This window comes from Magnolia sinica, chromosome 9 (genome assembly GCF_029962835.1).
Source record: "Magnolia sinica isolate HGM2019 chromosome 9, MsV1, whole genome shotgun sequence".
NCBI classification, from domain to species: domain Eukaryota; kingdom Viridiplantae; phylum Streptophyta; class Magnoliopsida; order Magnoliales; family Magnoliaceae; genus Magnolia; species Magnolia sinica.
Genome location: NC_080581.1, coordinates 40170864 through 40183161, shown reverse-complemented (window position 1 = coordinate 40183161; position 12298 = coordinate 40170864).

Sequence of the window (12298 nt, the reverse complement as noted above, 5' to 3'; positions counted from 1 at the left end):
CAAACAGAAGTCGACCATGAGGAGGAAGGTAACGATCCCTCCGACCATATTAGCTGGAGCTTCTACCGTGACAGAGGTGAGGTCGGAATCTGACGCCAGGGGGTCCTTGGCAGAGCGGTCGCTTCCGACCACGTTAGGTGAAGAGGCTCTAGATGCTCCTACTCTGGCTGTCCCCCCACAGTAGGCAGATGTGGAGGTGGTTGATCTGGAGGGTACCTCTCCAGCTCGTGAGGCTTCAGTGGCCGAGGAGCCCCAACCCACAACCGTTCAGGCCCAGGCCGAAGAGGGTGATACCTCGGGCCCCCGAGTGGCCGAAGAGGGTGATGTCTCAGGGCCCCGAGTAGCCGACGTCGGGGGATTGAGATCTCTTCCTCCTGGGCACCATGTGAGTGGCCTGGCCAATTGGGTGGCCAAGTATGCTCCGGAGGATCAGATTGTCGATCTGATCAATACTCATCTGGAGGTTCTTCTAAAGGACGTGGCGGTGTTCTGCTACAAGGTACATTTTTTCCTCATCGTTATGCTTGTCTGTTTATGTCTGATTTCTAACATTCTTCCTTTGTTTTAGCTCGTCCCCATATTTTGTTTACTCACCAGAAAGTGAGGCAAGTAGCGGACAAGTGTGAGTAGGCAAAGGTAGAGCTCCAGGGCAAGACTGCTAAGGGAGGCCCTTCGACGGTCTCTGTAGATGACTGGGGAGGAGCGTGCCGCTCTGAAGATCGAATTGAGCAATGCTCAACAGAAGGAGAGTTTTACGTTGGCTAAGCTGGAGGGGATAAGGTCACATCTTTCTTCAGTCGAGAAGGAGCGATCTGAAGCAGCGGGTGAGGTCGCGGTGTTGAAGGATGACACTGCGGAACTGATGGTCGAGCTAGTGAGGGAGAGAGAGAACTCGGCGACCAAGTTGGCTGAAGTCGCGACGACTTTGGCTGCTTAGTTGTCCGAGGCTACGACGACCATTCCAGCGATCAAGGCCACAACTGTAGAGGAGTACAAAGCCTCAAAGGAATGAATCGACAAGGTAGAGGTGATCTACAATTGCGGCTATGAACGCTGCATAGAGGATGTCAAGGGGTGTACCCCGAGCTGTATCTTAATAACCTCGGCGCCGAGCTGCAAGCAAACACAACACCAATTGTCGCTGAAGCCGCGCAATAGCCCCCCTTTCAAGTCGACTAACCCTTGGTACCCATCGTCATACTTATATATATATATATATATATATATATATATATATATATATATATATATATATATATATTGTACTACCTCCTTATATCAATAAAAAGATAATTTTTTGCAGTAATTGACGTGCATGGAGTTTTTAAGTAGATTTAGCAGGTCGGTTAGTCACACGTTGATCGCAGTAATAGGCCAAATATATTAGTCGAGTAGGAGTGTTGGGGCAAGCTCTTGAGCTCTTCCCTTTATTAAGGGAATTCTGTCCTTGTAGAACAAATATTGGCTTCAATGACCTCTTCTTAAAGGGCCGAACAGTTTACTTAAGAGGATCGTTTTCCCTTACACTAAGAGATCCTCATTGTATATTGTGTAGTCCAAGTAGTGTTACTAATTAGTGGTCCGACCTCTTCTTTAAGGGTTAGACGACTGGTGAGGACTGTTTTTTCCTTGCACTAAGGGAAGTCCTTAGTAGACCATGTGGTAGAATCAATTAATAGGCCGACCTCTTCTTTAAGGGTCAAATGATTAGTGGGAGGACCGCTTTCCCTTACACCAAGGGAAGTTCTCAGTAGGCTATGTAGTTTGAATAGTGTAAACAATGAATATAAGTTCAAATTTCCCAGCCTTGGGATTTTTATTGTAGATTCTGAACAATAGACATGCAGATTCCAACCTAGTAGATCGATTATTATAGATTTCGAATATTAGACATGCAGATTCTGACCTAGTAGATCGATTATTGTAGATTTCAAACAGTAGACATGCAGATCTTGACCTAAGGCTTGATCAGTTCTCACGGATAGTAGATCTTTAAATGCTCGGCGTTCCACGGATGTAGCAGAGGTTTTCCCTCCATGTCTTCGAGTCAATAGGCCCCAGGTTGGGTTCCGCCTATCACCTTGTAGGGTCCTTCCCAGTTCGGCCTTAAGGTCCCTGAATCGGGCTCCCTGTTGTTTTGGAAGGTTTGCGGAGAACCAATTCTTCTGTTCGGAATCTTCTCACCCTTACTCGGGAGTTGTAGAATCGGGCAATCTGTTGTTATTGGGTCACGACCTTGAGTTGAGCTTGCTCCTTCCTCTCTTTGAGCAAATCAAGGCCCAGAGCCATTTGCTCAGTATTCTGAGCTTCATCATAGGATCGAACACGTGCCATGGAGAGCCCCATTTCAACTGGGACGATAGCTTTTGCCTCGAAAGTTAGGGAAAAGGGGGTTTCTCCTGTCGGCGTCCAAGCAATAGTTCGATATGCCCAGAGTACATAGGGAGCTCCTCGGCCCATGCTCCTTTGGCTTTCTCAAGCCTGTTTTTGAGATGGTTTTTGATGATTTTGTTGACCGCTTCCACCTGGCTGTTAGCTTAAGGGTGCCGAGGAGACAAGTAACCGTTGCGAACCCCGAACCTTTAACACATGCCTCAAAACTGATCATTGTTAAACTACTGACTATTGTCCGAGACGATCATACGTGACATCCCGTACCGATATATGATGCTTTTCCAGACGAAGTTAGAGATTTTCTACTCGGTGATCTTGGCCAGTGGTTCGGCCTCAAACCATTTGGTGAAGTAGTCGACCGCGATGACGGCATACTTGGTCTAACATTTACTTGTGGGTAGTGGGCCAATGATGTCTATCTCGGTCATGAGAGTTAGCTACTCGGGAGGTTGGTGAGGTATCGCCGCGAGTCTTTGGCACTTGTTGCATTTTCGGGTATACTGCTTGGAGTCTTTCTAAATGCTCGGCCAAAAGTATCCTAAGCTTATCTTCGGGCAGCGTACCATCCCGGAGATATTCGACGATCGGATCCATCTAACTCGGGGTTAAGCTGACGGGGCAGGCAACTTTCAAGTCGGACTTACCGATGCTCAGGACGGGGAAGAATTCGATGGGGATTGAGTTCGTGATGCAGGACAATTAACCACTTGCTCTAAAAGCTCAAACTGTTAGAGTATGGCAAATTAATCCCTTTATCTCATTGCCCAAGCCCCACATCTCATGGGTCAGGACCTCGGCCGAACCCCCCTCATGGGTTCGTGGGTCCAAAATCACATGGGATGCCCACCTCGAGTGTGTCCCCGCATCCCATGGGCTATCCCACTCAAGCCCAGTGTGAAATGCCCCTACATTAATTACCCCCGGTGAAGAGTCTCGAACACGAGACCTCCCACTTGATACCAATTTAATGCAGGACAATTAACCACTTGCTCTAAAAGCTCAAACTGTTAGAGTACGATAAATTACTCCCTTTATCTTATAGCTTAGGCCCCACATCTCATGGGTTAGGACCTTGGTCGAACCCCACTCGTGGGCTCGTAGGCCCCAAATCACACCGCATCCCATGGGCTACCCCACTTGAGCTCGGTGTGAAATGCCCCTGCATTAATTCGTGATGTCATCCTCGGTTGTTGTGGCCAACTTCGCCAGTGTGTCAGCTTTGGAATTCTCTACTCTGGGGACCAGGGTGACTTCGCAATTTTTGAACTTGTTAATGAGTTCACGGGCTTTCTGAAGATAAGCGATCATTTTCTCTTCTTTGGCCTGGTACTTGCTGACAACTTGGTTTACAATAATCTGTGAATCACTATGGACTTTCATAATCTAGGCCCCCATGTCTATTGTCAGCATGAGCCCGGTGAACAGTGCTTCATATTTTGCCAAGTTATTCAATGTTTGAATTCCAAATCTTAAGGCATATTGCACGCAGGCTAGTCCGGAGACTCAAGGACTACCTCAGCTTTGCTGCCTTTAGAATTGGATGAGTTGTCGACATGCAATGTTCAGGTCAGTGGGTCAGGCTCGGCCACCTGATCTACTTTGGCCAGTTGGTCAGTTTTGTTGCTCGGACAACTATTAAGACTCAAATATTGCATAATTTTCCCCATTTATATTTTGATTTTATGAGCATGAATTAACTTAATGTTTTATTTTACTCGTGTATGTATTGCAAGGTGAATTTAAGAGCTTGGATTGAAAATGATGCTAAAAGCATGGATTTGATGCTCAAGAATCACCAAGGCAAGGGATGGATCTTAAGAGACCAAGATTGAAGAATTTACATGTCAAAGATCCAAGAAACTAAGTGATGAATGAAGAGAATCGAAAATTTGAAGTGAAGAATCTTAAAATCGTCCTGAAAAAATGTATTCTAAACTCTGAAGTCTATTTTGGGAAACTGCACAGCGTAAAATCTATTTTAGCAAACTGCGCAGTATGAAGTCTATTTTAAAAAACTACGTAAATTTGAGGCAATTTCTAGAGTTTTTCAACTTTGAACGAAAGTTGGAGTTCCCCACTTATAAATAGGGCTTCTCAGGGCATTCTTAAGCATCATTAAAAGCATTCAAAAGTAAAATTTAGGATTTTTAGAGGGTTTTCAATTTTATTAAAGTTTTATAAATTATTTTTTCTTTTAGATCTTTTCTATTTGCATTTATTTCTTTCTTGTTGCTTTCTTTTTCTATTCTAATTATATTTTTCTAAGTTCCCTCTAGCCCAAGCTAGAAGGGAAGCACATTGGTTTAATGTTTTCATAATTATGATGATTGATTATTTTAATGATGAGAAGAATAGTGAATGCATGTTATCAGTTGTTTAGGTTTAGTTTTTTATCCTCATATGAGATACATATGTTTCCATCATATGAGATTCATATTGATGAATAGGCTTACCCTAGATCAATTAGATTTTCTATATGGAAGAGGTTCTCAACCTGCTACATTTCTTTAATATTCATTATCTCATGGATATTGAATGATTAAAATCACTGGCGCTTGAGAATATATATCAATGGTGCAAATTCATGATTTTCTAATCTTTTATATCATTTATTTAAAATGTTTAAATTATTTTATTTTCCGATTATGCCGACCAAAATGCTCGAATCCTAATTGTGTTATCCAAGTCATCGTGATTTTGGAACATTAACCTATGTGTGGAACTTTGAAGCTCGAGTGTTGTTTTCAAATTAATTAAATTCCATATATTCAAAACCTTCAAAATCATTTTATTTGTTTAGTTTCCATTACTTCGTTAATTTTGCATTTGATTTTCTCATTATCACAATTCATCTCCCTTTGGGATCGACCCTGTATTCACAAGATATTACTTACGAACCTCTGCACTTGGAGGCAAGCAATCAAGTTTTTAGTGTCGTTGCCGAGGAAAGACTGAGATAGATTAGATCCGTGCAAGATAACTAAGGTAAGTTCTCTTCTAAACCCTCCAAATTTTCTGTAGATTTTCTGTTTTTCTTTAAAAGTAAATTCAGTTGGGTCTTTTAAGTACTAATTATAACATAAGGTTGCCCTACTTAGGATTTTATCACTCAAGTGTTATGGTTGTCCTACAATTGCTATTTGATAACAAAGATCATACGCTGAATTTATTTTCTAGATTAGTATAGTTTAATTTCTGCATTAGTTTTACTTTTGTTGATTTATTTTTTAATTTTGCTTTATGGTTTGAACCCTTATAATAGGCCCTACCGCCTGGGTTGTTGATTAAGTTTTTATTTTTTATTTTTAGTATCATACTTGCTATTTGAATTAGTGGTATTTGTTGTGTGGTGTGGATGGTTTATGTCCCGTTGGAATAGGGATCAAAACAATTGAGTCTCCTTCAAAGGCAGACTAGTTTCAAGCCTTGATCATTCACTTAGAAGAGACACTCAACATCACTTGGATTCCATAGTAGACCCAGTTGATAATCCAAATCCAAATCTATCAGATCCAACTATAAACCAAAACAGAGAAAATCAACCTAATCCTCCTCTTAAGGATGAGAATGAAGTTCATAGGAATGTGTTAAACCAACCACGGACTTTACGTGAACGTCTACACCCTGAGAGATTAACTTTACCATCTTCCGCAGTGTTCCCTACTCATACAGGGAACATTGATTTTAAACCATGCGTAATTCAATTAATTTCTAAATTTCATGGCTTGGATTCTGAAAGCCCCTACTTGCACCTTAAGGACTTTGTGGAAGTAATTGCAACATTACAAGTAAACAATGGCAATAGGGACGCACTTAAGCTTAGGTTATTCTCATTTTCTCTTAAGGATCGGGCCAAAGCATGGCTCAACTCTCTAAGACCTAATACCATCACTACATGGCAAGCCTTAAGTAGAGAGTTTTTGAAAAAGTTCTTTCCCGAGCACAAAAGAAATACATTAAAACAAGAAATCATGTCATTCTCCCAAAAGGGGAATGAATTTTTTTCCAAGTTTGGGAGTGCTTCAAAGACCTTCTACTTACTTGTCCATATCATGATTATGAACCATGACACGTGATTGATGGGTTCCGAAAAGGGCTCACCATGGATATCCGTCAGTTCATAGAGATGATGTGTGGTGGAACCTTTCTTGACAAAGATCATAAAGAGGCTTGGGATTTTCTAGATATATTAGCATAGAATATGCAAACATGAGATGTCTCTGGTAAACCAGACCAAACTAAACACATTCCTAAAAAGAAAGCGGGGATGTATGTCCTAAGAGAGGAATACGATCTTAATGCAAAATTCGCTGCAATAGCTAGAAAGGTCGAAACCTTGGAAATTAGGAAGGTTGATATGGTTAAAGCAAACACTTCCTTAGGTAATTTTTGTACCGTTTGTAGTGGTGCAGACCATGACATAGGATTGTCTAATAATTCCAGTTGTACAAAATATCACGCATGAGCATGAGCAAGCAAATGGTATAAATAACTACCAAAGGTCAATTATGTAACCAATGGGAAACACGTATAATCCAAATTGGCGTAACCATCCTAATCTGAGTTGGAGGAATGGACCACAAATTAATGTGCCCAGTGCACCTCAAATGCTTCCACAAAACAACTTCTTTAGGACATCTAACAATGCACCATATGTGCCCCCGCCAAAGAGATCATCTGTGAAGGATGCATTGACCGCATTCATGAACTCTCAAGCTCAAATGAATTAGTCTCTAATCCAATCAAATTAGGAATTAAAGACGGTCGTGGCTAACATTAAGACTCAACCAAAATGCTAGGGAAAAAGGCACCCTTCCTTCTCAACCTGTGCCAAACCCTAGAAACACACATTTCGTTTGACACTCAAATCCAAGTGAGCTACATCATGAACAAGTTAAGACCATCATTACCTTGAGAAGTGAAAAAGATCTCGATAACAAGATAATGCAACTAGTAGAAATACCGAAGGATGAGCCACCATCTCAAGAGAATGATGAACCGGCTATGGTTCAAGAGCCGCAAAAAAAAGGATAAAGAGACTAAGTCACATGAGCCTCCAGTTTCGTTCCCATCTAGATTTCGGAACTTGACTATCCCCATGAAATATCAAGAAGTGTTGGATTTGCTCGAAAAGGTTATTGTCAATATTCCTCTACTTGATGCCATTAGACAAATTCCATTATATGCTAAATATCTCAAGGACTTGTGCAGTGTAAAGAGAAAATTAAATGTGCACAAAAAGGCCTTACTTACTGAGAAAGTGAGCACTATCATTTAACAAGGGTTGTACCTAAATACAAAGACCTGGGAAGTCCCACTATTTCTTATATTTTGGAAATTTATAAATTGAGCATGTTTTGCTAGATTTGGGTGCAAGTGTCAACTTAGTACCTTATTCGGTTTACAAACAAATGGGGCTAGGCAAGCTTAAACCAACCATGATTACACTCCAACTCGCTAACCGCTCCATTAAGGTACCAAGGAGAATTTTAGAGGATGTGCCAGTCCAAGTGGAGAAATTCTACTTCCCTGTGGATTTTATTATACTAGACACTGAACCATGTGTAAATGCTAGCGCTCAAGTTCCCATCATTTTAAGTCGCCCATTCCTAGCAACTTCAAATGCAATCATAAATTGCAGGAATGGAATGATGAACTTGTCTTTTGGTAACATGACTCTAGAGCTAAATATTTTCAATCTATGTGAGCAGCCCATTGATAATAATGAGATCTATGAGCTGAATTTCATGGACTGCTTAATAGAATAAGAGGAATTAGAACCTAGTTGACTAAGGAATTGATTCAAGTCTTTGGGGACTTAAAAAATTCTAATTTAGAAAAAGTGCTTGCTAAAATTTGTGATAATAATGAGAGCATTACCACCCAGGATATTGGTATGTACCAATGGAGACTGCGCACTTAAATCCGATCTATCGAGGACTCGCGACCTCTGCCATCACCAACTAATGTTCAAAAGTTTAATTTAAAACCACTACCAAATGAGTTTAAATATGTATACTTAAGTGAAAATAAAACTTATCCTGTAGCGATATCTTCATTTTTAGACAAAGATCAAGAGATTAAATTGTTGAATGTTCTAAGGGACCACAAAGGAGCCTTGGGCTAGACCATTTCTGACATTAATGGTATAAGCCCTTCCATATGCACTCATTGGATCCATCTCGATGAAGACGTCAAACCAATTAGACAACCTCAAAGGCGTCTGGAAGTTGTAAAAAATGAGGTGATCAAATTTTGGATGTGAGAATCATCTACCCAATATCCGATAGTGTTTGGGTGAGTCCAACTCAAGCAGTCTCAAACAAATCTAGAATAACTATTGTGCAAAATTTTAATAATGAACTCATACCAACACGTGTCACCACAGGTTGGCGTTTACATTGACTATAGAAAATTGAACCAGGTCACAAAGAAGGAACATTTCCCTCTACCATTCATTGATCAAGTTTTAGAGAGGGTAGTAGGTCACTTCTTCTATAGTTTTCTTGATGGATATTCCGAATATAACCAAATAGAGAAAGCCCTAGAAGACTAAGAGAAAACTACGTTCACTTGTCCATTTGGCACGTTTACTTTCAAATGAATGCTATTTGGATAGTGTAATGCCCTAGCAACTTTCCAACGGTGTATGTTAAGTATTTTTTCAAATATGGTTGGGAAGTTTCTTGAGGTTTTCATGGACGACTTCTCTGTATTTAAAAGTAGTTTTAAGGAATGCCTCAATAATTTATCTCGTCTTATCTAGGTGTGAAGAGAAGCACCTTGTCTTAAAGCAGGAGAAATGTCATTTCATGGTTCAAAAGGGAATTGTTTTGGGCCATGTTATCTCCAAAATTGGAATCGAGGTAGAACGCTCAAAACTGAACATTATAGCTAATCTACCTATCCCCTGAACTGTTAGAGATATTAGATCACTTCTAGGGCACGCTGGTTTTATAGAAGATTCATTAAGGACTTGAGTGCTATTACTAGACCATTGACTAATCTTCTTTAAAAGGATGTCTCATTTAAGTGGGCAGATGAGTATGCAAGTGCCTTTAATAAAATTAAATCATCCCTTACCACTGCACTTATCATGCGTCCACCAGATTGGACACTTCCTTTTGAACTAATGTGATATGCAAGTAATTATGCCATAGGGGCTGTTTTGGGCTAAAGGAAAGATAAACGGCCCTATGTTATTCACTATATGAGTGGAACTCTAAACTCGGCCCAAGTAAACTACTCAACAACTGAAAAAGAGTTACTTATAGTAGTTTTTACTTTGGATAAGTTTAGTTCCTACTTGCTGAGATCCGAAGTGGTTATTTTCATGGACCACTCGGCTTTGAAATATTTGCTATCTAAGAAGGATGCAAAGTCAAGACTTTTGAGATGGATCCTCCTACTCTAAGAATTTGACTTAGAGATAAAAGATAAGAAATGAGTAAAAAATGTAGTGGCCGATCACCTTTACAAATTGGTGTTAAATGATTCCACTAAGGAGATGCATATCCAGGACACTTTCCCTAATGAACAATTATTTACGATCTTTAAATTGTCGTGGTATGCGGATATAGTGAACTATCTTGTAACGAAAAAAATGTCATATCATTGAAAGTCACAAGATAGGAAACGTTTTGAAATCGAGGTTAGGAATTTCTTTTGAGATGACTCGTATTTATATAATATGGGACTGATAAAATTTTTGGACGTTGTGTCCCAGAGGATGAAGTTTAGAGTGTTATTTCCTTTTGCCACATGGAAGCATGTGGTGGCTATTTTTCTACTAAGAAAACCACTACAAAAATCCTACAGTGTGGTTTTTACTGGCCCACCATGTTTAAAGACACTCATCTTTTCTGTATTGCTTGTAATAAATGTCAAAGGTTGGGAAGAGTGTCCCGGTGCAACATGATGCCTTTATCCCCAATTTTACCATTGAAGATTTTTAATTGTCGAGGTATTGATTTTATGGGCCCATTTCCATCTTCTTTTGGATTTCTTTATATATTGGTTGATGTAGATTATGTTTCCATGTGGATTAAGACAGTTCCAAGTAGGATCAATGACAACAAAGTATTCATACGATTCCTCAAGAAAATATTTTTTTCTAGATTTGCAACTCTAAAGGCCATCATTAGTGATGGAGGGTCTTACTTTTGTAATAGGACATTTGAGGCTTTGATGAAGAAATATGGCATTACGGATAAAGTGAGCACCTTATACCACCCACAAACGAGTGGGCAAGTTAAGATTTCTAACTAGGAAATCAAACACATTTTAGAGAAAACTATAAGGCCGTATATGAAGGATTGGTCCCTCAGACTATCTAATGCTTTATGAGCTTATATGACTGCTTATAAGACCCTGATTGGAATGTTCCCATAAAGATTGGTATATGGAAAGGCTTGCCACTTGCCTGTAGAATTGGAACATAGAGCTACTGGGCAATAAAAAAAAAACCATTGACATGAACCAAGCAAGTAACAAAGGAAATTAGAGTTAAATGAATTAGAGGAGTTGAGGAGAGACTCCTATGAAAATTCTAAAATCTACAAAAAAAGGACCAAAGCTTTTCATGACAAAAATATTTTGAGGAAAAATTTTGAACCTTAACAAAAGTTCCTATTGTACAATTCTCATCTCCAATTCTTTTTGGAAAAATTAAGATCAAGATGGATAGCCCCTTCATTGTGAAGAATGTTTATACTCATGGGCCTGTTAAAATTGAGAATCCATGCAATGACAATTTATACAAGGTTAATGGTCAAAGATTGAAGCCTTATGTGGAAAACTTTCATTTAGAAGAGGAGTTCGTCCCTCTTCATGAGCCAAAATATTCACATTGATGCTCCTAGTCTGACGGAACATTTATGTAGGATTTGTATCATATTCAATTTTTTTTTTGTGTCACCTAGTGGGTGAGTTCTTCATGGTAGGTATTATTCACCAGTTCTTTTATTTTTATTGTTCTCTGCATTACATTATCATTACATTGGGGACAATGTAGATTTTATGTTAGGGGTGTGGATAGTCATCCATGTGAGTTTTTTTTATTTTTTTTTTTAGGTTTCAGTTTATTTTTTAATTTTTTTAGGTTTTATTTTATTTTTTTAGGTTTATGGGGAAATATTTTTCACCATTTTCAAAATAATATGTTTATAAACAAGAATGCGAACATGATATTATGCGAATTCCAAAGGTAAAGTTAATACTTAGTCTAGGTTGATAGTAGTCAGAATTCTGATAACTGAAAATTATATACTTGAGTTCAATTATCTAATCACTAGTTTAAAGTGAGTGTAATTTGATGTACTGAATTCACAATACAACCTAGCTAACTAAGTGAGGAATGTGATATGTGAACTAGAATAACAAAGTTTGAGTCAAACAAGGTTGAATGAACTAGTACCATTGATATATGCTTAAAAGAGAGAATATTGGAGAAAAAAAGTGATGAAAAAAAGAAAAAATTATTATAAAGTATGAATACTATGACCATAACAATCGTGTCAGTAATCCAGAGTAAAGATACCTAAGTATCCATTACTGTTACCATTACAAGTACGATATCTTTAGGTTATGAAGCAAAACTAGTGAAAATCTTCATCTAAAGGTGGTCTATAATAATAAGGATATAATGATAAAAAAAGAAATGATATGAAGAAAATGAGATAACTAGAGATTTCATATTCTTAGGATCATTGAAAGGAGTTAGGATAGGGAACATGCATATTTCTCAAATTAGACTAGTGTCACGAAGCACCTAAGTATATTGGATCATAACTATTCTAAATTTTGATTAGGTCTCTGAACTCAAGGATGTAATGGATTAGGAAATTGAGATTCTAATTAACTTCATACTTAGGATAAGTATTGTTTTGTTTTGGAATTCATATGA